Source organism: Hyla sarda, unplaced genomic scaffold (genome assembly GCF_029499605.1).
Source record: "Hyla sarda isolate aHylSar1 unplaced genomic scaffold, aHylSar1.hap1 scaffold_848, whole genome shotgun sequence".
NCBI lineage: Eukaryota > Metazoa > Chordata > Amphibia > Anura > Hylidae > Hyla > Hyla sarda.
In genome coordinates, this window is record NW_026610875.1 from 21,527 (window position 1) to 46,438 (window position 24,912).

A 24,912-nucleotide genomic window follows, 5' to 3' on the forward strand; every position below is an offset into this window, starting at 1 on the left:
CCGGCATCGTGACAGTAGATCCGGCCATGGATCCCGCTGAAGTTCCTCTGCCAGTTGTCGCTGACCTCACCACGGTGGTCGCCCAGCAGTCACAACAGATAGCGCAACAAGGCCAACAGCTGTCTCAACTGACCGTTATGCTACAACAGTTACTACCACAGCTTCAGCAGTCATCTCCTCCGCCAGCTCCTGCACCTCCTCCGCAGCGAGTGGCCGCTCCTGGGATACGCTTATCCTTGCCGGATAAATTTGATGGGGACTCTAAGTTTTGCCGTGGCTTTCTTTCCCAATGTTCCCTGCATCTGGAGATGATGTCGGACCTGTTTCCCACTGAAAGGTCTAAGGTGGCTTTCGTAGTCAGCCTTCTGTCCGGAAAAGCCCTGTCATGGGCCACACCGCTCTGGGACCGCAATGACCCCGTCACTGCCTCTGTACACTCCTTCTTCTCGGAAATCCGAAGTGTCTTTGAGGAACCTGCCCGAGCCTCTTCTGCTGAGACTGCCCTGTTGAACCTGGTCCAGGGTAATTCTTCCGTTGGCGAGTATGCCGTACAATTCCGTACTCTTGCTTCAGAATTGTCCTGGAATAATGAGGCCCTCTGCGCGACCTTCAAAAAAGGCCTATCCAGCAACATTAAAGATGTTCTGGCCGCACGAGAAATTCCTGCTAATCTACATGAACTTATTCACCTAGCCACTCGCATTGACATGCGTTTTTCCGAAAGGCGTCAGGAACTCCGCCAAGATATGGACTCTGTTCGCACGAGGCGTTTCTTCTCCTCGGCTCCTCTCTCCTCTGGTCCCCTGCAATCTGTTCCTGTGCCTCCCGCCGTGGAGGCTATGCAGGTCGACCGGTCTCGCCTGACACCTCAAGAGAGGACACGACGCCGTATGGAGAACCTCTGCCTGTACTGTGCTAGTACCGAACACTTCCTGAGAGATTGTCCTATCCGTCCTCCCCGCCTGGAAAGACGTACGCTGACTCCGCACAAAGGTGAAACAGTCCTTGATGTCTACTCTGCTTCTCCACGTCTTACTGTGCCTGTGCGGATGTCTGCCTCTGCCTTCTCCTTCTCTACAGTGGCCTTCTTGGACTCTGGATCTGCAGGAAATTTTATTTTGGCCTCTCTCGTCAACAGGTTCAACATCCCGGTGACCAGTCTCGCCAGACCCCTCTACATCAATTGTGTAAATAATGAAAGATTGGACTGTACCATACGTTTCCGCACGGAGCCCCTTCTTATGAGCATCGGATCTCATCATGAGAGGATTGAACTTTTGGTCCTCCCCAATTGCACCTCGGAAATTCTCCTTGGACTTCCCTGGCTTCAACTTCATTCCCCTACCCTGGATTGGTCCACTGGGGAGATCAAGAGTTGGGGGTCCTCTTGTTCCAAGAACTGTCTAAAACCGGTTCCCAGTAACCCTTGCCGTAACTCTGTGGTTCCTCCAGTAACCGGTCTCCCTAAGGCCTATATGGACTTCGCGGATGTTTTCTGCAAAAAACAAGCTGAGACTCTACCTCCTCACAGGCCTTATGATTGCCCTATCGACCTCCTCCCGGGCACTACTCCACCCCGGGGCAGAATTTATCCTCTCTCTGCCCCAGAGACTCTTGCCATGTCCGAATACGTCCAGGAGAATCTAAAAAAGGGCTTTATCCGTAAATCCTCCTCTCCTGCCGGAGCCGGATTTTTCTTTGTGTCCAAAAAAGATGGCTCCCTACGTCCTTGCATTGACTACCGCGGTCTTAATAAAATCACGGTTAAGAACCGCTACCCCTTACCCCTCATCTCTGAACTCTTTGATCGCCTCCAAGGTGCCCACATCTTCACTAAATTGGACTTAAGAGGCGCCTATAACCTCATCCGCATCAGAGAGGGGGACGAGTGGAAAACGGCATTTAACACCAGAGATGGACACTTTGAGTATCTGGTCATGCCCTTTGGACTGTGCAACGCCCCTGCCGTCTTCCAAGACTTTGTCAATGAAATTTTTCGTGATCTGTTATACTCCTGTGTTGTTGTATATCTGGACGATATCCTAATTTTTTCTGCCAATCTAGAAGAACACCGCCAGCATGTCCGTATGGTTCTTCAGAGACTTCGTGACAACCAACTCTATGCCAAAATTGAGAAATGTCTGTTTGAATGCCAATCTCTTCCTTTTCTAGGATATTTGGTCTCGGGCCAGGGACTACAGATGGATCCAGACAAACTCTCTGCCGTCTTAGATTGGCCACGCCCCTCCGGACTCCGTGCTATCCAACGCTTTTTGGGGTTCGCCAATTACTACAGGCAATTTATTCCACATTTTTCTACCATTGTGGCTCCTATCGTGGCTTTAACCAAAAAAAATGCTGATCCCAAGTCCTGGCCTCCTCAAGCAGAAGACGCCTTTAAACGACTCAAGTCTGCCTTTTCTTCGGCTCCCGTCCTCTCCAGACCTGACCCTTCCAAACCCTTCCTATTGGAGGTTGATGCCTCCTCAGTGGGAGCTGGAGCTGTTCTTCTACAAAAAAATTCTTCCGGGCATGCTGTCACTTGTGGTTTTTTCTCTAGGACCTTCTCTCCAGCGGAGAGGAACTACTCCATCGGGGATCGAGAGCTTCTAGCCATTAAATTAGCACTTGAGGAATGGAGGCATCTGCTGGAGGGATCAAGTTCTCCTGTTATTATCTACACCGACCACAAGAACCTCTCCTACCTCCAGTCTGCCCAACGGCTGAATCCTCGCCAGGCCCGGTGGTCTCTGTTCTTTGCCCGATTTAATTTTGAGATTCACTTTCGTCCTGCCGATAAGAACATTAGGGCCGATGCTCTCTCTCGTTCCTCGGATGCCTCAGAAGTTGAACTCTCTCCGCAACACATCATTCCACCTGACTGCCTGATCTCCACTTCTCCTGCCTCCATCAGGCAGACTCCTCCAGGAAAGACCTTTGTTTCTCCTCGCCAACGCCTCGGAATCCTCAAATGGGGTCACTCCTCCCATCTCGCAGGTCATGCGGGTATCAAGAAATCTGTGCAACTCATCTCCCGCTTCTATTGGTGGCCGACTCTGGAGACGGATGTTGTGGACTTTGTGCGAGCCTGCACTATCTGTGCCCGGGATAAGACTCCTCGCCAGAAGCCCGCTGGTTTTCTTCATCCTCTGCCTGTCCCCGAACAGCCTTGGTCTCTGATTGGTATGGATTTTATTACTGATTTACCCCCTTCCCGTGGCAACACTGTTATTTGGGTGGTCGTTGATCGATTTTCCAAGATGGCACATTTTATTCCCCTTCCTGGTCTTCCTTCAGCGCCTCAGTTGGCAAAGCAATTTTTTGTACACATTTTTCGTCTTCACGGGTTGCCTACGCAGATTGTCTCGGATAGAGGCGTCCAATTCGTGTCTAAATTCTGGAGGGCTCTCTGTAAACAACTCAAGATTAAATTAAATTTTTCTTCTGCATATCATCCCCAGTCCAATGGACAAGTAGAAAGGATTAACCAGATCTTGGGTGATTATTTGCGACATTTTGTTTCCTCCCGCCAGGATGACTGGGCAGATCTCCTCCCATGGGCCGAATTCTCGTATAACTTCAGGGTCTCTGAGTCTTCCTCCAAATCCCCATTTTTCGTGGTGTACGGCCGTCACCCTCTTCCCCCCCTCCCTACTCCCTTGCCCTCTGGTCTGCCCGCTGTGGATGAAATTTCTCGTGACCTTTCCATCATATGGAGAGAGACCCAAAATTCTCTCTTACAGGCTTCATCACGCATGAAGAAGTTCGCGGATAAGAAAAGAAGAGCTCCCCCCGTTTTTTCCCCTGGAGACAAGGTATGGCTCTCCGCTAAATATGTCCGCTTCCGTGTCCCTAGCTACAAGTTGGGACCACGCTATCTTGGTCCTTTCAAAATTTTGTGTCAAATTAATCCTGTCTCTTATAAACTTCTTCTTCCTCCCTCTCTTCGTATCCCTAATGCCTTTCACGTCTCTCTTCTCAAACCACTCATCCTCAACCGTTTTTCTCCCAAATCCGTTCCTCCCACTCCTGTTTCCGGCTCCTCGGACATCTTCTCGGTCAAAGAGATTTTAGCTGCCAAAAAGGTCAGAGGGAAAAATTTTTTTTTAGTGGACTGGGAGGGTTGTGGTCCTGAAGAGAGATCCTGGGAACCTGAGGACAACATCCTAGACAAAAGTCTGCTCCTCAGGTTCTCAGGCTCTAAGAAGAGGGGGAGACCCAAGGGGGGGGTACTGTTACGCCGAGCGCTCCGGGTCCCCGCTCCTCCCCGGAGCGCTCGCTTCACTCTCCCCGCGGCAGCGCTCCGGTCACGTCCTCTGACCCGGGGCGCTGCGATTCCGCTGCCAGCCGGGATGCGATTCGCGATGCGGGTAGCGCCCGCTCGCGATGTGCACCCCGGCTCCCCTACCTGACTCGCTCTCCGTCTGTTCTGTCCCGGCGCGCGCGGCCCCGCTCCCTAGGGCGCGCGCGCGCCGGGTCCCTGCGATTTAAAGGGCCACTGCGCCGCTGATTGGCGCAGTGGTTCCAATTAGTTTGTTCACCTGTGCACTTCCCTATATCACCTCACTTCCCCTGCACTCCCTTGCCGGATCTTGTTGCCTTAGTGCCAGTGAAAGCGTTCCTTGTGTGTTCCTTGCCTGTGTTTCCAGACCTTCTGCCGTTGCCCCTGACTACGATCCTTGCTGCCTGCCCCGACCTTCTGCTACGTCTGACCTTGCTTCTGCCTACTCCCTTGTACCGCGCCTATCTTCAGCAGCCAGAGAGGTGAGCCGTTGCTAGTGGATACGACATGGTCACTACCGCCGCAGCAAGACCATCCCGCTTTGCGGCGGGCTCTGGTGAAAACCAGTAGTGGCTTAGAACCGGTCCACTAGCACGGTCCACGCCAATCCCTCTCTGGCACAGAGGATCCACTACCTGCCAGCCGGCATCGTGACAACACACAGCAGAACCTAAACCCATACCATTATTGCTAAGCAGCAAGACAGGGGCCCATTGCACTCCCACGGGGCCTTTTTAAATGCAATCCATAACCCGGATTTGCCAGGAACCCTTCTTACTCCTCCTACTTGCATGTGACACTGGGCTTAGGATCTGCATAGGAAACACACACACAAGCACACACCTACCTTTGTTGCCTGCAGATGCCTCCTTGGCTGTCCCCAAACGGTATCAAACCAACACCCACGGGAAGCTGTAAGCATAGAGGACATGCCTGCACCCCATTGGACTTACCTGTGTGGGTTAAACCCGGGTTATTTGACAACCTATGGCGGTGATGGTTCTGCTCAGGCAGAGCAGTGCTGATGCTCCTCATAAAGCTGTCGCTGCTGTGAAGGTTCTAGGTGACATCACAAATCCCTATGGTTACATACACAACAAAGCTGGGTTGTTGTTGTTTACACTCTGCAAGGCCTGTGGAAGTGAGTGACATCATAGCACTGTAGTTCTGAGGGTTCTAGATGGATGCAACAATCTCCTGTTGCTTCTATGAAGGCCATAATAGACGACATCACCAAACAGCTCCATAGTCACATACACAGCAAAGGAGAGATGTTGTTTACACCTAGTGATGTCAGTGGTATTGAGTGACATCACAGCACAGTGCTAAGGCTCCTGGGCCTGGACACAGCAGCGGCTGCAATATCTCAACGGAGAATACGTTTATATATATGTGTGTGTGTGCGCGTATATATATATATATATATATATATATATATATATATATATTTCTCTGCCGAAATCACTTTTAAACCCATTTCCACCTTTTTTTCCCTTCTCTTCCTCTTACTTTTTTTTCACGTTTTTTTACGTTTTTCTCCTTTTCGCCTCTTTTCTGGGCGTATTATTCTTCTTTTTCTTCTTTTTTTTCGTCTAATGCATACCCCATCAGTGCAGCAATGCTTATTCAATACCGCCAGCAGATGGAGACACTGGGGGATAATTTTCTAAGGATTTATACTGATTTTTCCTGTCTGAATTTGTCGCACAGAAAGTTGCAGGCCAAATATGTGTGACATTTCTGCGACTTTAGCTTCTAGAGCATTTTTACAACATTATACATAGGTGCTGAATACATAAAAAGCGACTGTTCAGCGACAGACAAGTCGCATCGGCTGAAAGTAGGCCAGAATGTCAGTCCATGTTGGAGCAGGTTTAGATACAGTCTAAAGTATAGATCTCAAAGTCTGTGCACAGAATTTAGCAAGGGCCTCGCACCTTCTGATGCATCAGGTAGGTGCACAATAGCATAGCCTAACCCTCTGTACTTTGGTCTATATTGATGCGGGACATAGACAGCCAGCTGATGACCAATCCATTAGTGCAATGGATGGCTGGAAGCATTTGTCTTTGCCTTTGCAATACCACAGAAGCAATGCATGGTCAATGTACAGCAATGACACACCTGTGTGAACAGCCAGGAGACCCCCCCCCCCCCCCCATGTTATGTTACATAGTTACATAGTTAGTACGGTCGAAAAAAGACATATGTCCATCAAGTTCAACCAGGGAATTAAGGGGTAGGGGTGTGGCGCGATATTGGGGAAGGGATGAGATTTTATATTTCTTCATAAGCATTAATCTTATTTTGTCAATTAGGAACATTCAGCACCCACCCGCTATCAAGGCAGCTGCCTATCATGTCATGCCCTACCTGCACAGGTGTGCTGGCTACTCAAATGATCCAATTAAGGAGGCCATTTAGTCAGCAGCAGCAGAAGTCCTGTGCCTGGACGCTCCAACAGCGGCCAGACACAAGCAGAAGCAGAAGCAGAAGAAGCAGCAGAAGCAGCAGCAGCACCACCTTTTGTTTTTTGGCTGCAGCAGCAGCAAGGCCCACAGGGCTGGCTAGCTGGCTAGCCAGCAAGCAGGTAGCAATGAAAGTAGGAATCTTTCTTTTTAACCCTGTAAGGGGGTGGTGCACTGTACCCGAAGATACTGCCATATCGGGTCAATGCATAGGGCGACGGAAGCAAGCTTCGAAATCGGCCCCCGTTCTCAAAAATCCATTTAATATATGGTCCCCAGATAGGGGACGTATCAGATATTAAACTGATAAGAACAGATACTACACTTGATCTTAGCCAAAAGGCCGAGAAGCGATAACCGTGAAAGGGGCGGGCCCAACAAGGTGCCCTTCATGGGCACTATCACTGCTTGCTGTCAGGGAGGCTGCCAGACAATTTTCCATGCACACTCTGGGCTGGGGGGCAGTCAACCACCAGTACACACAGCAGAACCTAAACCCATACCATTATTGCTAAGCAGCAAGACAGGGGCCCATTGCACTCCCACGGGGCCTTTTTAAATGCAATCCATAACCCGGATTTGCCAGGAACCCTTCTTACTCCTCCTACTTGCATGTGACACTGGGCTTAGGATCTGCATAGGAAACACACACACAAGCACACACCTACCTTTGTTGCCTGCAGATGCCTCCTTGGCTGTCCCCAAACGGTATCAAACCAACACCCACGGGAAGCTGTAAGCATAGAGGACATGCCTGCACCCCATTGGACTTACCTGTGTGGGTTAAACCCGGGTTATTTGACAACCTATGGCGGTGATGGTTCTGCTCAGGCAGAGCAGTGCTGATGCTCCTCATAAAGCTGTCGCTGCTGTGAAGGTTCTAGGTGACATCACAAATCCCTATGGTTACATACACAACAAAGCTGGGTTGTTGTTGTTTACACTCTGCAAGGCCTGTGGAAGTGAGTGACATCATAGCACTGTAGTTCTGAGGGTTCTAGATGGATGCAACAATCTCCTGTTGCTTCTATGAAGGCCATAATAGACGACATCACCAAACAGCTCCATAGTCACATACACAGCAAAGGAGAGATGTTGTTTACACCTAGTGATGTCAGTGGTATTGAGTGACATCACAGCACAGTGCTAAGGCTCCTGGGCCTGGACACAGCAGCGGCTGCAATATCTCAACGGAGAATACGTTTATATATATGTGTGTGTGTGCGCGTATATATATATATATATATATATATATATATATATATTTCTCCGCCGAAATCACTTTTAAACCCATTTCCACCTTTTTTTCCCTTCTCTTCCTCTTACTTTTTTTTCACGTTTTTTTACGTTTTTCTCCTTTTCGCCTCTTTTCTGGGCGTATTATTCTTCTTTTTCTTCTTTTTTTTCGTCTAATGCATACCCCATCAGTGCAGCAATGCTTATTCAATACCGCCAGCAGATGGAGACACTGGGGGATAATTTTCTAAGGATTTATACTGATTTTTCCTGTCTGAATTTGTCGCACAGAAAGTTGCAGGCCAAATATGTGTGACATTTCTGCGACTTTAGCTTCTAGAGCATTTTTACAACATTATACATAGGTGCTGAATACATAAAAAGCGACTGTTCAGCGACAGACAAGTCGCATCGGCTGAAAGTAGGCCAGAATGTCAGTCCATGTTGGAGCAGGTTTAGATACAGTCTAAAGTATAGATCTCAAAGTCTGTGCACAGAATTTAGCAAGGGCCTCGCACCTTCTGATGCATCAGGTAGGTGCACAATAGCATAGCCTAACCCTCTGTACTTTGGTCTATATTGATGCGGGACATAGACAGCCAGCTGATGACCAATCCATTAGTGCAATGGATGGCTGGAAGCATTTGTCTTTGCCTTTGCAATACCACAGAAGCAATGCATGGTCAATGTACAGCAATGACACACCTGTGTGAACAGCCAGGAGACCCCCCCCCCCCCATGTTATGTTACATAGTTACATAGTTAGTACGGTCGAAAAAAGACATATGTCCATCAAGTTCAACCAGGGAATTAAGGGGTAGGGGTGTGGCGCGATATTGGGGAAGGGATGAGATTTTATATTTCTTCATAAGCATTAATCTTATTTTGTCAATTAGGAACATTCAGCACCCACCCGCTATCAAGGCAGCTGCCTATCATGTCATGCCCTACCTGCACAGGTGTGCTGGCTACTCAAATGATCCAATTAAGGAGGCCATTTAGTCAGCAGCAGCAGAAGTCCTGTGCCTGGACGCTCCAACAGCGGCCAGACACAAGCAGAAGCAGAAGCAGCAGAAGCAGCACCACCTTTTGTTTTTTGGCTGCAGCAGCAGCAAGGCCCACAGGGCTGGCTAGCTGGCTAGCCAGCAAGCAGGTAGCAATGAAAGTAGGAATCTTTCTTTTTAACCCTGTAAGGGGGTGGTGCACTGTACCCGAAGATACTGCCATATCGGGTCAATGCATAGGGCGACGGAAGCAAGCTTCGAAATCGGCCCCCGTTCTCAAAAATCCATTTAATATATGGTCCCCAGATAGGGGACGTATCAGATATTAAACTGATAAGAACAGATACTACACTTGATCTTAGCCAAAAGGCCGAGAAGCGATAACCGTGAAAGGGGCGGGCCCAACAAGGTGCCCTTCATGGGCACTATCACTGCTTGCTGTCAGGGAGGCTGCCAGACAATTTTCCATGCACACTCTGGGCTGGGGGGCAGTCAACCACCAGTACACACAGCAGAACCTAAACCCATACCATTATTGCTAAGCAGCAAGACAGGGGCCCATTGCACTCCCACGGGGCCTTTTTAAATGCAATCCATAACCCGGATTTGCCAGGAACCCTTCTTACTCCTCCTACTTGCATGTGACACTGGGCTTAGGATCTGCATAGGAAACACACACACAAGCACACACCTACCTTTGTTGCCTGCAGATGCCTCCTTGGCTGTCCCCAAACGGTATCAAACCAACACCCACGGGAAGCTGTAAGCATAGAGGACATGCCTGCACCCCATTGGACTTACCTGTGTGGGTTAAACCCGGGTTATTTGACAACCTATGGCGGTGATGGTTCTGCTCAGGCAGAGCAGTGCTGATGCTCCTCATAAAGCTGTCGCTGCTGTGAAGGTTCTAGGTGACATCACAAATCCCTATGGTTACATACACAACAAAGCTGGGTTGTTGTTGTTTACACTCTGCAAGGCCTGTGGAAGTGAGTGACATCATAGCACTGTAGTTCTGAGGGTTCTAGATGGATGCAACAATCTCCTGTTGCTTCTATGAAGGCCATAATAGACGACATCACCAAACAGCTCCATAGTCACATACACAGCAAAGGAGAGATGTTGTTTACACCTAGTGATGTCAGTGGTATTGAGTGACATCACAGCACAGTGCTAAGGCTCCTGGGCCTGGACACAGCAGCGGCTGCAATATCTCAACGGAGAATACGTTTATATATATGTGTGTGTGTGCGCGTATATATATATATATATATATATATATATATATATATTTCTCCGCCGAAATCACTTTTAAACCCATTTCCACCTTTTTTTCCCTTCTCTTCCTCTTACTTTTTTTTCACGTTTTTTTACGTTTTTCTCCTTTTCGCCTCTCCTTTTCGCCTCTTTTCTGGGCGTATTATTCTTCTTTTTCTTCTTTTTTTTCGTCTAATGCATACCCCATCAGTGCAGCAATGCTTATTCAATACCGCCAGCAGATGGAGACACTGGGGGATAATTTTCTAAGGATTTATACTGATTTTTCCTGTCTGAATTTGTCGCACAGAAAGTTGCAGGCCAAATATGTGTGACATTTCTGCGACTTTAGCTTCTAGAGCATTTTTACAACATTATACATAGGTGCTGAATACATAAAAAGCGACTGTTCAGCGACAGACAAGTCGCATCGGCTGAAAGTAGGCCAGAATGTCAGTCCATGTTGGAGCAGGTTTAGATACAGTCTAAAGTATAGATCTCAAAGTCTGTGCACAGAATTTAGCAAGGGCCTCGCACCTTCTGATGCATCAGGTAGGTGCACAATAGCATAGCCTAACCCTCTGTACTTTGGTCTATATTGATGCGGGACATAGACAGCCAGCTGATGACCAATCCATTAGTGCAATGGATGGCTGGAAGCATTTGTCTTTGCCTTTGCAATACCACAGAAGCAATGCATGGTCAATGTACAGCAATGACACACCTGTGTGAACAGCCAGGAGACCCCCCCCCCCCCCATGTTATGTTACATAGTTACATAGTTAGTACGGTCGAAAAAAGACATATGTCCATCAAGTTCAACCAGGGAATTAAGGGGTAGGGGTGTGGCGCGATATTGGGGAAGGGATGAGATTTTATATTTCTTCATAAGCATTAATCTTATTTTGTCAATTAGGAACATTCAGCACCCACCCGCTATCAAGGCAGCTGCCTATCATGTCATGCCCTACCTGCACAGGTGTGCTGGCTACTCAAATGATCCAATTAAGGAGGCCATTTAGTCAGCAGCAGCAGAAGTCCTGTGCCTGGACGCTCCAACAGCGGCCAGACACAAGCAGAAGCAGAAGCAGCAGAAGCACCACCTTTTGTTTTTTGGCTGCAGCAGCAGCAAGGCCCACAGGGCTGGCTAGCTGGCTAGCCAGCAAGCAGGTAGCAATGAAAGTAGGAATCTTTCTTTTTAACCCTGTAAGAGGGTGGTGCACTGTACCCGAAGATACTGCCATATCGGGTCAATGCATAGGGCGACGGAAGCAAGCTTCGAAATCGGCCCCCGTTCTCAAAAATCCATTTAATATATGGTCCCCAGATAGGGGACGTATCAGATATTAATCTGATAAGAACAGATACTACACTTGATCTTAGCCAAAAGGCCGAGAAGCGATAACCGTGAAAGGGGCGGGCCCAACAAGGTGCCCTTCATGGGCACTATCACTGCTTGCTGTCAGGGAGGCTGCCAGACAATTTTCCATGCACACTCTGGGCTGGGGGGCAGTCAACCACCAGTACACACAGCAGAACCTAAACCCATACCATTATTGCTAAGCAGCAAGACAGGGGCCCATTGCACTCCCACGGGGCCTTTTTAAATGCAATCCATAACTCGGATTTGCCAGGAACCCTTCTTACTCCTCCTACTTGCATGTGACACTGGGCTTAGGATCTGCATAGGAAACACACACACAAGCACACACCTACCTTTGTTGCCTGCAGATGCCTCCTTGGCTGTCCCCAAACGGTATCAAACCAACACCCACGGGAAGCTGTAAGCATAGAGGACATGCCTGCACCCCATTGGACTTACCTGTGTGGGTTAAACCCGGGTTATTTGACAACCTATGGCGGTGATGGTTCTGCTCAGGCAGAGCAGTGCTGATGCTCCTCATAAAGCTGTCGCTGCTGTGAAGGTTCTAGGTGACATCACAAATCCCTATGGTTACATACACAACAAAGCTGGGTTGTTGTTGTTTACACTCTGCAAGGCCTGTGGAAGTGAGTGACATCATAGCACTGTAGTTCTGAGGGTTCTAGATGGATTCAACAATCTCCTGTTGCTTCTATGAAGGCCATAATAGACGACATCACCAAACAGCTCCATAGTCACATACACAGCAAAGGAGAGATGTTGTTTACACCTAGTGATGTCAGTGGTATTGAGTGACATCACAGCACAGTGCTAAGGCTCCTGGGCCTGGACACAGCAGCGGCTGCAATATCTCAACGGAGAATACGTTTATATATATGTGTGTGTGTGCGCGTATATATATATATATATATATATATATATATATATATATATATTTCTCCGCCGAAATCACTTTTAAACCCATTTCCACCTTTTTTTCCCTTCTCTTCCTCTTACTTTTTTTTCACGTTTTTTTACGTTTTTCTCCTTTTCGCCTCTTTTCTGGGCGTATTATTCTTCTTTTTCTTCTTTTTTTTCGTCTAATGCATACCCCATCAGTGCAGCAATGCTTATTCAATACCGCCAGCAGATGGAGACACTGGGGGATAATTTTCTAAGGATTTATACTGATTTTTCCTGTCTGAATTTGTCGCACAGAAAGTTGCAGGCCAAATATGTGTGACATTTCTGCGACTTTAGCTTCTAGAGCATTTTTACAACATTATACATAGGTGCTGAATACATAAAAAGCGACTGTTCAGCGACAGACAAGTCGCATCGGCTGAAAGTAGGCCAGAATGTCAGTCCATGTTGGAGCAGGTTTAGATACAGTCTAAAGTATAGATCTCAAAGTCTGTGCACAGAATTTAGCAAGGGCCTCGCACCTTCTGATGCATCAGGTAGGTGCACAATAGCATAGCCTAACCCTCTGTACTTTGGTCTATATTGATGCGGGACATAGACAGCCAGCTGATGACCAATCCATTAGTGCAATGGATGGCTGGAAGCATTTGTCTTTGCCTTTGCAATACCACAGAAGCAATGCATGGTCAATGTACAGCAATGACACACCTGTGTGAACAGCCAGGAGACCCCCCCCCCCCCCCATGTTATGTTACATAGTTACATAGTTAGTACGGTCGAAAAAAGACATATGTCCATCAAGTTCAACCAGGGAATTAAGGGGTAGGGGTGTGGCGCGATATTGGGGAAGGGATGAGATTTTATATTTCTTCATAAGCATTAATCTTATTTTGTCAATTAGGAACATTCAGCACCCACCCGCTATCAAGGCAGCTGCCTATCATGTCATGCCCTACCTGCACAGGTGTGCTGGCTACTCAAATGATCCAATTAAGGAGGCCATTTAGTCAGCAGCAGCAGAAGTCCTGTGCCTGGACGCTCCAACAGCGGCCAGACACAAGCAGAAGCAGAAGCAGCAGAAGCACCACCTTTTGTTTTTTGGCTGCAGCAGCAGCAAGGCCCACAGGGCTGGCTAGCTGGCTAGCCAGCAAGCAGGTAGCAATGAAAGTAGGAATCTTTCTTTTTAACCCTGTAAGAGGGTGGTGCACTGTACCCGAAGATACTGCCATATCGGGTCAATGCATAGGGCGACGGAAGCAAGCTTCGAAATCGGCCCCCGTTCTCAAAAATCCATTTAATATATGGTCCCCAGATAGGGGACGTATCAGATATTAAACTGATAAGAACAGATACTACACTTGATCTTAGCCAAAAGGCCGAGAAGCGATAACCGTGAAAGGGGCGGGCCCAACAAGGTGCCCTTCATGGGCACTATCACTGCTTGCTGTCAGGGAGGCTGCCAGACAATTTTCCATGCACACTCTGGGCTGGGGGGCAGTCAACCACCAGTACACACAGCAGAACCTAAACCCATACCATTATTGCTAAGCAGCAAGACAGGGGCCCATTGCACTCCCACGGGGCCTTTTTAAATGCAATCCATAACCCGGATTTGCCAGGAACCCTTCTTACTCCTCCTACTTGCATGTGACACTGGGCTTAGGATCTGCATAGGAAACACACACACAAGCACACACCTACCTTTGTTGCCTGCAGATGCCTCCTTGGCTGTCCCCAAACGGTATCAAACCAACACCCACGGGAAGCTGTAAGCATAGAGGACATGCCTGCACCCCATTGGACTTACCTGTGTGGGTTAAACCCGGGTTATTTGACAACCTATGGCGGTGATGGTTCTGCTCAGGCAGAGCAGTGCTGATGCTCCTCATAAAGCTGTCGCTGCTGTGAAGGTTCTAGGTGACATCACAAATCCCTATGGTTACATACACAACAAAGCTGGGTTGTTGTTGTTTACACTCTGCAAGGCCTGTGGAAGTGAGTGACATCATAGCACTGTAGTTCTGAGGGTTCTAGATGGATTCAACAATCTCCTGTTGCTTCTATGAAGGCCATAATAGACGACATCACCAAACAGCTCCATAGTCACATACACAGCAAAGGAGAGATGTTGTTTACACCTAGTGATGTCAGTGGTATTGAGTGACATCACAGCACAGTGCTAAGGCTCCTGGGCCTGGACACAGCAGCGGCTGCAATATCTCAACGGAGAATACGTTTATATATATGTGTGTGTGTGCGCGTATATATATATATATATATATATATATATATATATATATTTCTCCGCCGAAATCACTTTTAAACCCATTTCCACCTTTTTTTCCCTTCTCTTCCTCTTACTTTTTTTTCACGTTTTTTTACGTTTTTCTCCTTTTCGCCTCTTTTCTGGGCGTATTATTCTTCTTTTTCTTCTTTTTTTTCGTCTAATGCATACCCCATCAGTGCAGCAATGCTTATTCAATACCGCCAGCAGATGGAGACACTGGGGGATAATTTTCTAAGGATTTATACTGATTTTTCCTGTCTGAATTTGTCGCACAGAAAGTTGCAGGCCAAATATGTGTGACATTTCTGCGACTTTAGCTTCTAGAGCATTTTTACAACATTATACATAGGTGCTGAATACATAAAAAGCGACTGTTCAGCGACAGACAAGTCGCATCGGCTGAAAGTAGGCCAGAATGTCAGTCCATGTTGGAGCAGGTTTAGATACAGTCTAAAGTATAGATCTCAAAGTCTGTGCACAGAATTTAGCAAGGGCCTCGCACCTTCTGATGCATCAGGTAGGTGCACAATAGCATAGCCTAACCCTCTGTACTTTGGTCTATATTGATGCGGGACATAGACAGCCAGCTGATGACCAATCCATTAGTGCAATGGATGGCTGGAAGCATTTGTCTTTGCCTTTGCAATACCACAGAAGCAATGCATGGTCAATGTACAGCAATGACACACCTGTGTGAACAGCCAGGAGACCCCCCCCCCCCCATGTTATGTTACATAGTTACATAGTTAGTACGGTCGAAAAAAGACATATGTCCATCAAGTTCAACCAGGGAATTAAGGGGTAGGGGTGTGGCGTGATATTGGGGAAGGGATGAGATTTTATATTTCTTCATAAGCATTAATCTTATTTTGTCAATTAGGAACATTCAGCACCCACCCGCTATCAAGGCAGCTGCCTATCATGTCATGCCCTACCTGCACAGGTGTGCTGGCTACTCAAATGATCCAATTAAGGAGGCCATTTAGTCAGCAGCAGCAGAAGTCCTGTGCCTGGACGCTCCAACAGCGGCCAGACACAAGCAGAAGCAGAAGCAGCAGAAGCAGCAGCAGCACCACCTTTTGTTTTTTGGCTGCAGCAGCAGCAAGGCCCACAGGGCTGGCTAGCTGGCTAGCCAGCAAGCAGGTAGCAATGAAAGTAGGAATCTTTCTTTTTAACCCTGTAAGGGGGTGGTGCACTGTACCCGAAGATACTGCCATATCGGGTCAATGCATAGGGCGACGGAAGCAAGCTTCGAAATCGGCCCCCGTTCTCAAAAATCCATTTAATATATGGTCCCCAGATAGGGGACGTATCAGATATTAAACTGATAAGAACAGATACTACACTTGATCTTAGCCAAAAGGCCGAGAAGCGATAACCGTGAAAGGGGCGGGCCCAACAAGGTGCCCTTCATGGGCACTATCACTGCTTGCTGTCAGGGAGGCTGCCAGACAATTTTCCATGCACACTCTGGGCTGGGGGGCAGTCAACCACCAGTACACACAGCAGAACCTAAACCCATACCATTATTGCTAAGCAGCAAGACAGGGGCCCATTGCACTCCCACGGGGCCTTTTTAAATGCAATCCATAACCCGGATTTGCCAGGAACCCTTCTTACTCCTCCTACTTGCATGTGACACTGGGCTTAGGATCTGCATAGGAAACACACACACAAGCACACACCTACCTTTGTTGCCTGCAGATGCCTCCTTGGCTGTCCCCAAACGGTATCAAACCAACACCCACGGGAAGCTGTAAGCATAGAGGACATGCCTGCACCCCATTGGACTTACCTGTGTGGGTTAAACCCGGGTTATTTGACAACCTATGGCGGTGATGGTTCTGCTCAGGCAGAGCAGTGCTGATGCTCCTCATAAAGCTGTCGCTGCTGTGAAGGTTCTAGGTGACATCACAAATCCCTATGGTTACATACACAACAAAGCTGGGTTGTTGTTGTTTACACTCTGCAAGGCCTGTGGAAGTGAGTGACATCATAGCACTGTAGTTCTGAGGGTTCTAGATGGATTCAACAATCTCCTGTTGCTTCTATGAAGGCCATAATAGACGACATCACCAAACAGCTCCATAGTCACATACACAGCAAAGGAGAGATGTTGTTTACACCTAGTGATGTCAGTGGTATTGAGTGACATCACAGCACAGTGCTAAGGCTCCTGGGCCTGGACACAGCAGCGGCTGCAATATCTCAACGGAGAATACGTTTATATATATGTGTGTGTGTGCGCGTATATATATATATATATATATATATATATATATATATATATATTTCTCCGCCGAAATCACTTTTAAACCCATTTCCACCTTTTTTTCCCTTCTCTTCCTCTTACTTTTTTTTCACGTTTTTTTACGTTTTTCTCCTTTTCGCCTCTTTTCTGGGCGTATTATTCTTCTTTTTCTTCTTTTTTTTCATCTAATGCATACCCCATCAGTGCAGCAATGCTTATTCAATACCGCCAGCAGATGGAGACACTGGGGGATAATTTTCTAAGGATTTATACTGATTTTTCCTGTCTGAATTTGTCGCACAGAAAGTTGCAGGCCAAATATGTGTGACATTTCTGCGACTTTAGCTTCTAGAGCATTTTTACAACATTATACATAGGTGCTGAATACATAAAAAGCGACTGTTCAGCGACAGACAAGTCGCATCGGCTGAAAGTAGGCCAGAATGTCAGTCCATGTTGGAGCAGGTTTAGATACAGTCTAAAGTATAGATCTCAAAGTCTGTGCACAGAATTTAGCAAGGGCCTCGCACCTTCTGATGCATCAGGTAGGTGCACAATAGCATAGCCTAACCCTCTGTACTTTGGTCTATATTGATGCGGGACATAGACAGCCAGCTGATGACCAATCCATTAGTGCAATGGATGGCTGGAAGCATTTGTCTTTGCCTTTGCAATACCACAGAAGCAATGCATGGTCAATGTACAGCAATGACACACCTGTGTGAACAGCCAGGAGACCCCCCCCCCCCTATGTTATGTTACATAGTTACATAGTTAGTACGGTCGAAAAAAGACATATGTCCATCAAGTTCAACCAGGGAATTAAGGGGTAGGGGTGTGGCGCGATATTGGGGAAGGGATGAGATTTTATATTTCTTCATAAGCATTAATCTTATTTTGTCAATTAGGAACATTCAGCACCCACCCGCTATCAAGGCAGCTGCCTATCATGTCATGCCCTACCTGCACAGGTGTGCTGGCTACTCAAATGATCCAATTAAGGAGGCCATTTAGTCAGCAGCAGCAGAAGTCCTGTGCCTGGACGCTCCAACAGCGGCCAGACACAAGCAGAAGCAGAAGCAGCAGAAGCAGCAGCAGCACCACCTTTTGTTTTTTGGCTGCAGCAGCAGCAAGGCCCACAGGGCTGGCTAGCTGGCTAGCCAGCAAGCAGGTAGCAATGAAAGTAGGAATCTTTCTTTTTAACCCTGTAAGGGGGTGGTGCACTGTACCCGAAGATACTGCCATATCGGGTCAATGCATAGGGCGACGGAAGCAAGCTTCGAAATCGGCCCCCGTTCTCAAAAATCCATTTAATATATGGTCCCCAGATAGGGGACGTATCAGATATTAAACTGATAAGAACAGATACTACACTTGATCTTAGCCAAAAGGCCGAGAAGCGATAACCGTGAAAGGGGCGGGCCCAACAAGGTGCCCTTCATGGGCACTATCACTGCTTGCTGTCAGGGAGGCTGCCAGACAATTTTCCATGCACACTCTGGGCTGGGGGGCAGTCAACCACCAGTACACACAGCAGAACCTAAACCCATACCATTATTGCTAAGCAGCAAGACAGGGGCCCATTGCACTCCCACGGGGCCTTTTTAAATGCAATCCATAACCCGGATTTGCCAGGAACCCTTCTTACTCCTCCTACTTGCATGTGACACTGGGCTTAGGATCTGCATAGGAAACACACACACAAGCACACACCTACCTTTGTTGCCTGCAGATGCCTCCTTGGCTGTCCCCAAACGGTATCAAACCAACACCCACGGGAAGCTGTAAGCATAGAGGACATGCCTGCACCCCATTGGACTTACCTGTGTGGGTTAAACCCGGGTTATTTGACAACCTATGGCGGTGATGGTTCTGCTCAGGCAGAGCAGTGCTGATGCTCCTCATAAAGCTGTCGCTGCTGTGAAGGTTCTAGGTGACATCACAAATCCCTATGGTTACATACACAACAAAGCTGGGTTGTTGTTGTTTACACTCTGCAAGGCCTGTGGAAGTGAGTGACATCATAGCACTGTAGTTCTCAGGGTTCTAGATGGATGCAACAATCTCCTGTTGCTTCTATGAAGGCCATAATAGACGACATCACCAAACAGCTCCATAGTCACATACACAGCAAAGGAGAGATGTTGTTTACACCTAGTGATGTCAGTGGTATTGAGTGACATCACAGCACAGTGCTAAGGCTCCTGGGCCTGGACACAGCAGCGGCTGCAATATCTCAACGGAGAATACGTTTATATATATGTGTGTGTGTGCGCGTATATATATATATATATATATATATATATATATATATATATATATATATATTTCTCCGCCGAAATCACTTTTAAACCCATTTCCACCTTTTTTTCCCTTCTCTTCCTCTTACTTTTTTTTCACGTTTTTTTACGTTTTTCTCCTTTTCGCCTCTTTTCTGGGCGTATTATTCTTCTTTTTCTTCTTTTTTTTCGTCTAATGCATACCCCATCAGTGCAGCAATGCTTATTCAATACCGCCAGCAGATGGAGACACTGGGGGATAATTTTCTAAGGATTTATACTGATTTTTCCTGTCTGAATTTGTCGCACAGAAAGTTGCAGGCCAAATATGTGTGACATTTCTGCGACTTTAGCTTCTAGAGCATTTTTACAACATTATACATAGGTGCTGAATACATAAAAAGCGACTGTTCAGCGACAGACAAGTCGCATCGGCTGAAAGTAGGCCAGAATGTCAGTCCATGTTGGAGCAGGTTTAGATACAGTCTAAAGTATAGATCTCAAAGTCTGTGCACAGAATTTAGCAAGGGCCTCACACCTTCTGATGCATCAGGTAGGTGCACAATAGCATAGCCTAACCCTCTGTACTTTGGTCTATATTGATGCGGGACATAGACAGCCAGCTGATGACCAATCCATTAGTGCAATGGATGGCTGGAAGCATTTGTCTTTGCCTTTGCAATACCACAGAAGCAATGCATGGTCAATGTACAGCAATGACACACCTGTGTGAACAGCCAGGAGACCCCCCCCCCCCCCCATGTTATGTTACATAGTTACATAGTTAGTACGGTCGAAAAAAGACATATGTCCATCAAGTTCAACCAGGGAATTAAGGGGTAGGGGTGTGGCGCGATATTGGGGAAGGGATGAGATTTTATATTTCTTCATAAGCATTAATCTTATTTTGTCAATTAGGAACATTCAGCACCCACCCGCTATCAAGGCAGCTGCCTATCATGTCATGCCCTACCTGCACAGGTGTGCTGGCTACTCAAATGATCCAATTAAGGAGGCCATTTAGTCAGCAGCAGCAGAAGTCCTGTGCCTGGACGCTCCAACAGCGGCCAGACACAAGCAGAAGCAGAAGCAGCAGAAGCAGCAGCAGCACCACCTTTTGTTTTTTGGCTGCAGCAGCAGCAAGGCCCACAGGGCTGGCTAGCTGGCTAGCCAGCAAGCAGGTAGCAATGAAAGTAGGAATCTTTCTTTTTAACCCTGTAAGGGGGTGGTGCACTGTACCCGAAGATACTGCCATATCGGGTCAATGCATAGGGCGACGGAAGCAAGCTTCGAAATCGGCCCCCGTTCTCAAAAATCCATTTAATATATGGTCCCCAGATAGGGGACGTATCAGATATTAAACTGATAAGAACAGATACTACACTTGATCTTAGCCAAAAGGCCGAGAAGCGATAACCGTGAAAGGGGCGGGCCCAACAAGGTGCCCTTCATGGGCACTATCACTGCTTGCTGTCAGGGAGGCTGCCAGACAATTTTCCATGCACACTCTGGGCTGGGGGGCAGTCAACCACCAGTACACACAGCAGAACCTAAACCCATACCATTATTGCTAAGCAGCAAGACAGGGGCCCATTGCACTCCCACGGGGCCTTTTTAAATGCAATCCATAACCCGGATTTGCCAGGAACCCTTCTTACTCCTCCTACTTGCATGTGACACTGGGCTTAGGATCTGCATAGGAAACACACACACAAGCACACACCTACCTTTGTTGCCTGCAGATGCCTCCTTGGCTGTCCCCAAACGGTATCAAACCAACACCCACGGGAAGCTGTAAGCATAGAGGACATGCCTGCACCCCATTGGACTTACCTGTGTGGGTTAAACCCGGGTTATTTGACAACCTATGGCGGTGATGGTTCTGCTCAGGCAGAGCAGTGCTGATGCTCCTCATAAAGCTGTCGCTGCTGTGAAGGTTCTAGGTGACATCACAAATCCCTATGGTTACATACACAACAAAGCTGGGTTGTTGTTGTTTACACTCTGCAAGGCCTGTGGAAGTGAGTGACATCATAGCACTGTAGTTCTGAGGGTTCTAGATGGATGCAACAATCTCCTGTTGCTTCTATGAAGGCCATAATAGACGACATCACCAAACAGCTCCATAGTCACATACACAGCAAAGGAGAGATGTTGTTTACACCTAGTGATGTCAGTGGTATTGAGTGACATCACAGCACAGTGCTAAGGCCCCTGGGCCTGGACACAGCAGCGGCTGCAATATCTCAACGGAGAATACGTTTATATATATGTGTGTGTGTGCGCGTATATATATATATATATATATATATATATATATTTCTCCGCCGAAATCACTTTTAAACCCATTTCCACCTTTTTTTCCCTTCTCTTCCTCTTACTTTTTTTTCACGTTTTTTTACGTTTTTCTCCTTTTCGCCTCTTTTCTGGGCGTATTATTCTTCTTTTTCTTCTTTTTTTTCGTCTAATGCATACCCCATCAGTGCAGCAATGCTTATTCAATACCGCCAGCAGATGGAGACACTGGGGGATAATTTTCTAAGGATTTATACTGATTTTTCCTGTCTGAATTTGTCGCACAGAAAGTTGCAGGCCAAATATGTGTGACATTTCTGCGACTTTAGCTTCTAGAGCATTTTTACAACATTATACATAGGTGCTGAATACATAAAAAGCGACTGTTCAGCGACAGACAAGTCGCATCGGCTGAAAGTAGGCCAGAATGTCAGTCCATGTTGGAGCAGGTTTAGATACAGTCTAAAGTATAGATCTCAAAGTCTGTGCACAGAATTTAGCAAGGGCCTCGCACCTTCTGATGCATCAGGTAGGTGCACAATAGCATAGCCTAACCCTCTGTACTTTGGTCTATATTGATGCGGGACATAGACAGCCAGCTGATGACCAATCCATTAGTGCAATGGATGGCTGGAAGCATTTGTCTTTGCCTTTGCAATACCACAGAAGCAATGCATGGTCAATGTACAGCAATGACACACCTGTGTGAACAGCCAGGAGACCCCCCCCCCCCATGTTATGTTACATAGTTACATAGTTAGTACGGTCGAAAAAAGACATATGTCCATCAAGTTCAACCAGGGAATTAAGGGGTAGGGGTGTGGCGCGATATTGGGGAAGGGATGAGATTTTATATTTCTTCATAAGCATTAATCTTATTTTGTCAATTAGGAACATTCAGCACCCACCCGCTATCAAGGCAGCTGCCTATCATGTCATGCCCTACCTGCACAGGTGTGCTGGCTACTCAAATGATCCAATTAAGGAGGCCATTTAGTCAGCAGCAGCAGAAGTCCTGTGCCTGGACGCTCCAACAGCGGCCAGACACAAGCAGAAGCAGAAGCAGCAGAAGCAGCAGCAGCACCACCTTTTGTTTTTTGGCTGCAGCAGCAGCAAGGCCCACAGGGCTGGCTAGCTGGCTAGCCAGCAAGCAGGTAGCAATGAAAGTAGGAATCTTTCTTTTTAACCCTGTAAGGGGGTGGTGCACTGTACCCGAAGATACTGCCATATCGGGTCAATGCATAGGGCGACGGAAGCAAGCTTCGAAATCGGCCCCCGTTCTCAAAAATCCATTTAATATATGGTCCCCAGATAGGGGACGTATCAGATATTAAACTGATAAGAACAGATACTACACTTGATCTTAGCCAAAAGGCCGAGAAGCGATAACCGTGAAAGGGGCGGGCCCAACAAGGTGCCCTTCATGGGCACTATCACTGCTTGCTGTCAGGGAGGCTGCCAGACAATTTTCCATGCACACTCTGGGCTGGGGGGCAGTCAACCACCAGTACACACAGCAGAACCTAAACCCATACCATTATTGCTAAGCAGCAAGACAGGGGCCCATTGCACTCCCACGGGGCCTTTTTAAATGCAATCCATAACCCGGATTTGCCAGGAACCCTTCTTACTCCTCCTACTTGCATGTGACACTGGGCTTAGGATCTGCATAGGAAACACACACACAAGCACACACCTACCTTTGTTGCCTGCAGATGCCTCCTTGGCTGTCCCCAAACGGTATCAAACCAACACCCACGGGAAGCTGTAAGCATAGAGGACATGCCTGCACCCCATTGGACTTACCTGTGTGGGTTAAACCCGGGTTATTTGACAACCTATGGCGGTGATGGTTCTGCTCAGGCAGAGCAGTGCTGATGCTCCTCATAAAGCTGTCGCTGCTGTGAAGGTTCTAGGTGACATCACAAATCCCTATGGTTACATACACAACAAAGCTGGGTTGTTGTTGTTTACACTCTGCAAGGCCTGTGGAAGTGAGTGACATCATAGCACTGTAGTTCTGAGGGTTCTAGATGGATGCAACAATCTCCTGTTGCTTCTATGAAGGCCATAATAGACGACATCACCAAACAGCTCCATAGTCACATACACAGCAAAGGAGAGATGTTGTTTACACCTAGTGATGTCAGTGGTATTGAGTGACATCACAGCACAGTGCTAAGGCTCCTGGGCCTGGACACAGCAGCGGCTGCAATATCTCAACGGAGAATACGTTTATATATATGTGTGTGTGCGCGTATATATATATATATATATATATATATATATATATATTTCTCCGCCGAAATCACTTTTAAACCCATTTCCACCTTTTTTTCCCTTCTCTTCCTCTTACTTTTTTTTCACGTTTTTTTACGTTTTTCTCCTTTTCGCCTCTTTTCTGGGCGTATTATTCTTCTTTTTCTTCTTTTTTTTCGTCTAATGCATACCCCATCAGTGCAGCAATGCTTATTCAATACCGCCAGCAGATGGAGACACTGGGGGATAATTTTCTAAGGATTTATACTGATTTTTCCTGTCTGAATTTGTCGCACAGAAAGTTGCAGGCCAAATATGTGTGACATTTCTGCGACTTTAGCTTCTAGAGCATTTTTACAACATTATACATAGGTGCTGAATACATAAAAAGCGACTGTTCAGCGACAGACAAGTCGCATCGGCTGAAAGTAGGCCAGAATGTCAGTCCATGTTGGAGCAGGTTTAGATACAGTCTAAAGTATAGATCTCAAAGTCTGTGCACAGAATTTAGCAAGGGCCTCGCACCTTCTGATGCATCAGGTAGGTGCACAATAGCATAGCCTAACCCTCTGTACTTTGGTCTATATTGATGCGGGACATAGACAGCCAGCTGATGACCAATCCATTAGTGCAATGGATGGCTGGAAGCATTTGTCTTTGCCTTTGCAATACCACAGAAGCAATGCATGGTCAATGTACAGCAATGACACACCTGTGTGAACAGCCAGGAGACCCCCCCCCCCCCCCCCATGTTATGTTACATAGTTACATAGTTAGTACGGTCGAAAAAAGACATATGTCCATCAAGTTCAACCAGGGAATTAAGGGGTAGGGGTGTGGCGCGATATTGGGGAAGGGATGAGATTTTATATTTCTTCATAAGCATTAATCTTATTTTGTCAATTAGGAACATTCAGCACCCACCCGCTATCAAGGCAGCTGCCTATCATGTCATGCCCTACCTGCACAGGTGTGCTGGCTACTCAAATGATCCAATTAAGGAGGCC

The 24,912-nt window shown here is 47.2% G+C and overlaps 8 non-coding genes across 8 annotated transcripts; all 8 read right to left on the bottom strand.

Annotated features, from left to right (window-relative positions):
* Positions 1 to 6,914: 6,914 nt before the first annotated feature.
* LOC130347598 (U2 spliceosomal RNA) lies at positions 6,915 to 7,105 on the bottom strand. Its single transcript, XR_008885497.1, has one exon. It is a non-coding gene; the product is annotated as a U2 spliceosomal RNA (small nuclear RNA).
* A 2,076-nt stretch (positions 7,106 to 9,181) lies between these two features.
* On the bottom strand, positions 9,182 to 9,372 carry LOC130347600 (U2 spliceosomal RNA). Its single transcript, XR_008885498.1, has one exon. It is a non-coding gene; the product is annotated as a U2 spliceosomal RNA (small nuclear RNA).
* A 2,087-nt stretch (positions 9,373 to 11,459) lies between these two features.
* LOC130347634 (U2 spliceosomal RNA) lies at positions 11,460 to 11,650 on the bottom strand. Its single transcript, XR_008885529.1, has one exon. It is a non-coding gene; the product is annotated as a U2 spliceosomal RNA (small nuclear RNA).
* A 2,081-nt stretch (positions 11,651 to 13,731) lies between these two features.
* LOC130347601 (U2 spliceosomal RNA) lies at positions 13,732 to 13,922 on the bottom strand. The gene has a single exon (XR_008885499.1). It is a non-coding gene; the product is annotated as a U2 spliceosomal RNA (small nuclear RNA).
* Positions 13,923 to 16,006: 2,084 nt separating this feature from the next.
* LOC130347602 (U2 spliceosomal RNA) lies at positions 16,007 to 16,197 on the bottom strand. Its single transcript, XR_008885500.1, has one exon. It is a non-coding gene; the product is annotated as a U2 spliceosomal RNA (small nuclear RNA).
* A 2,088-nt stretch (positions 16,198 to 18,285) lies between these two features.
* LOC130347603 (U2 spliceosomal RNA) lies at positions 18,286 to 18,476 on the bottom strand. The gene has a single exon (XR_008885501.1). It is a non-coding gene; the product is annotated as a U2 spliceosomal RNA (small nuclear RNA).
* A 2,098-nt stretch (positions 18,477 to 20,574) lies between these two features.
* On the bottom strand, positions 20,575 to 20,765 carry LOC130347604 (U2 spliceosomal RNA). The gene has a single exon (XR_008885502.1). It is a non-coding gene; the product is annotated as a U2 spliceosomal RNA (small nuclear RNA).
* A 2,077-nt stretch (positions 20,766 to 22,842) lies between these two features.
* On the bottom strand, positions 22,843 to 23,033 carry LOC130347606 (U2 spliceosomal RNA). The gene has a single exon (XR_008885504.1). It is a non-coding gene; the product is annotated as a U2 spliceosomal RNA (small nuclear RNA).
* Positions 23,034 to 24,912: the final 1,879 nt, after the last annotated feature.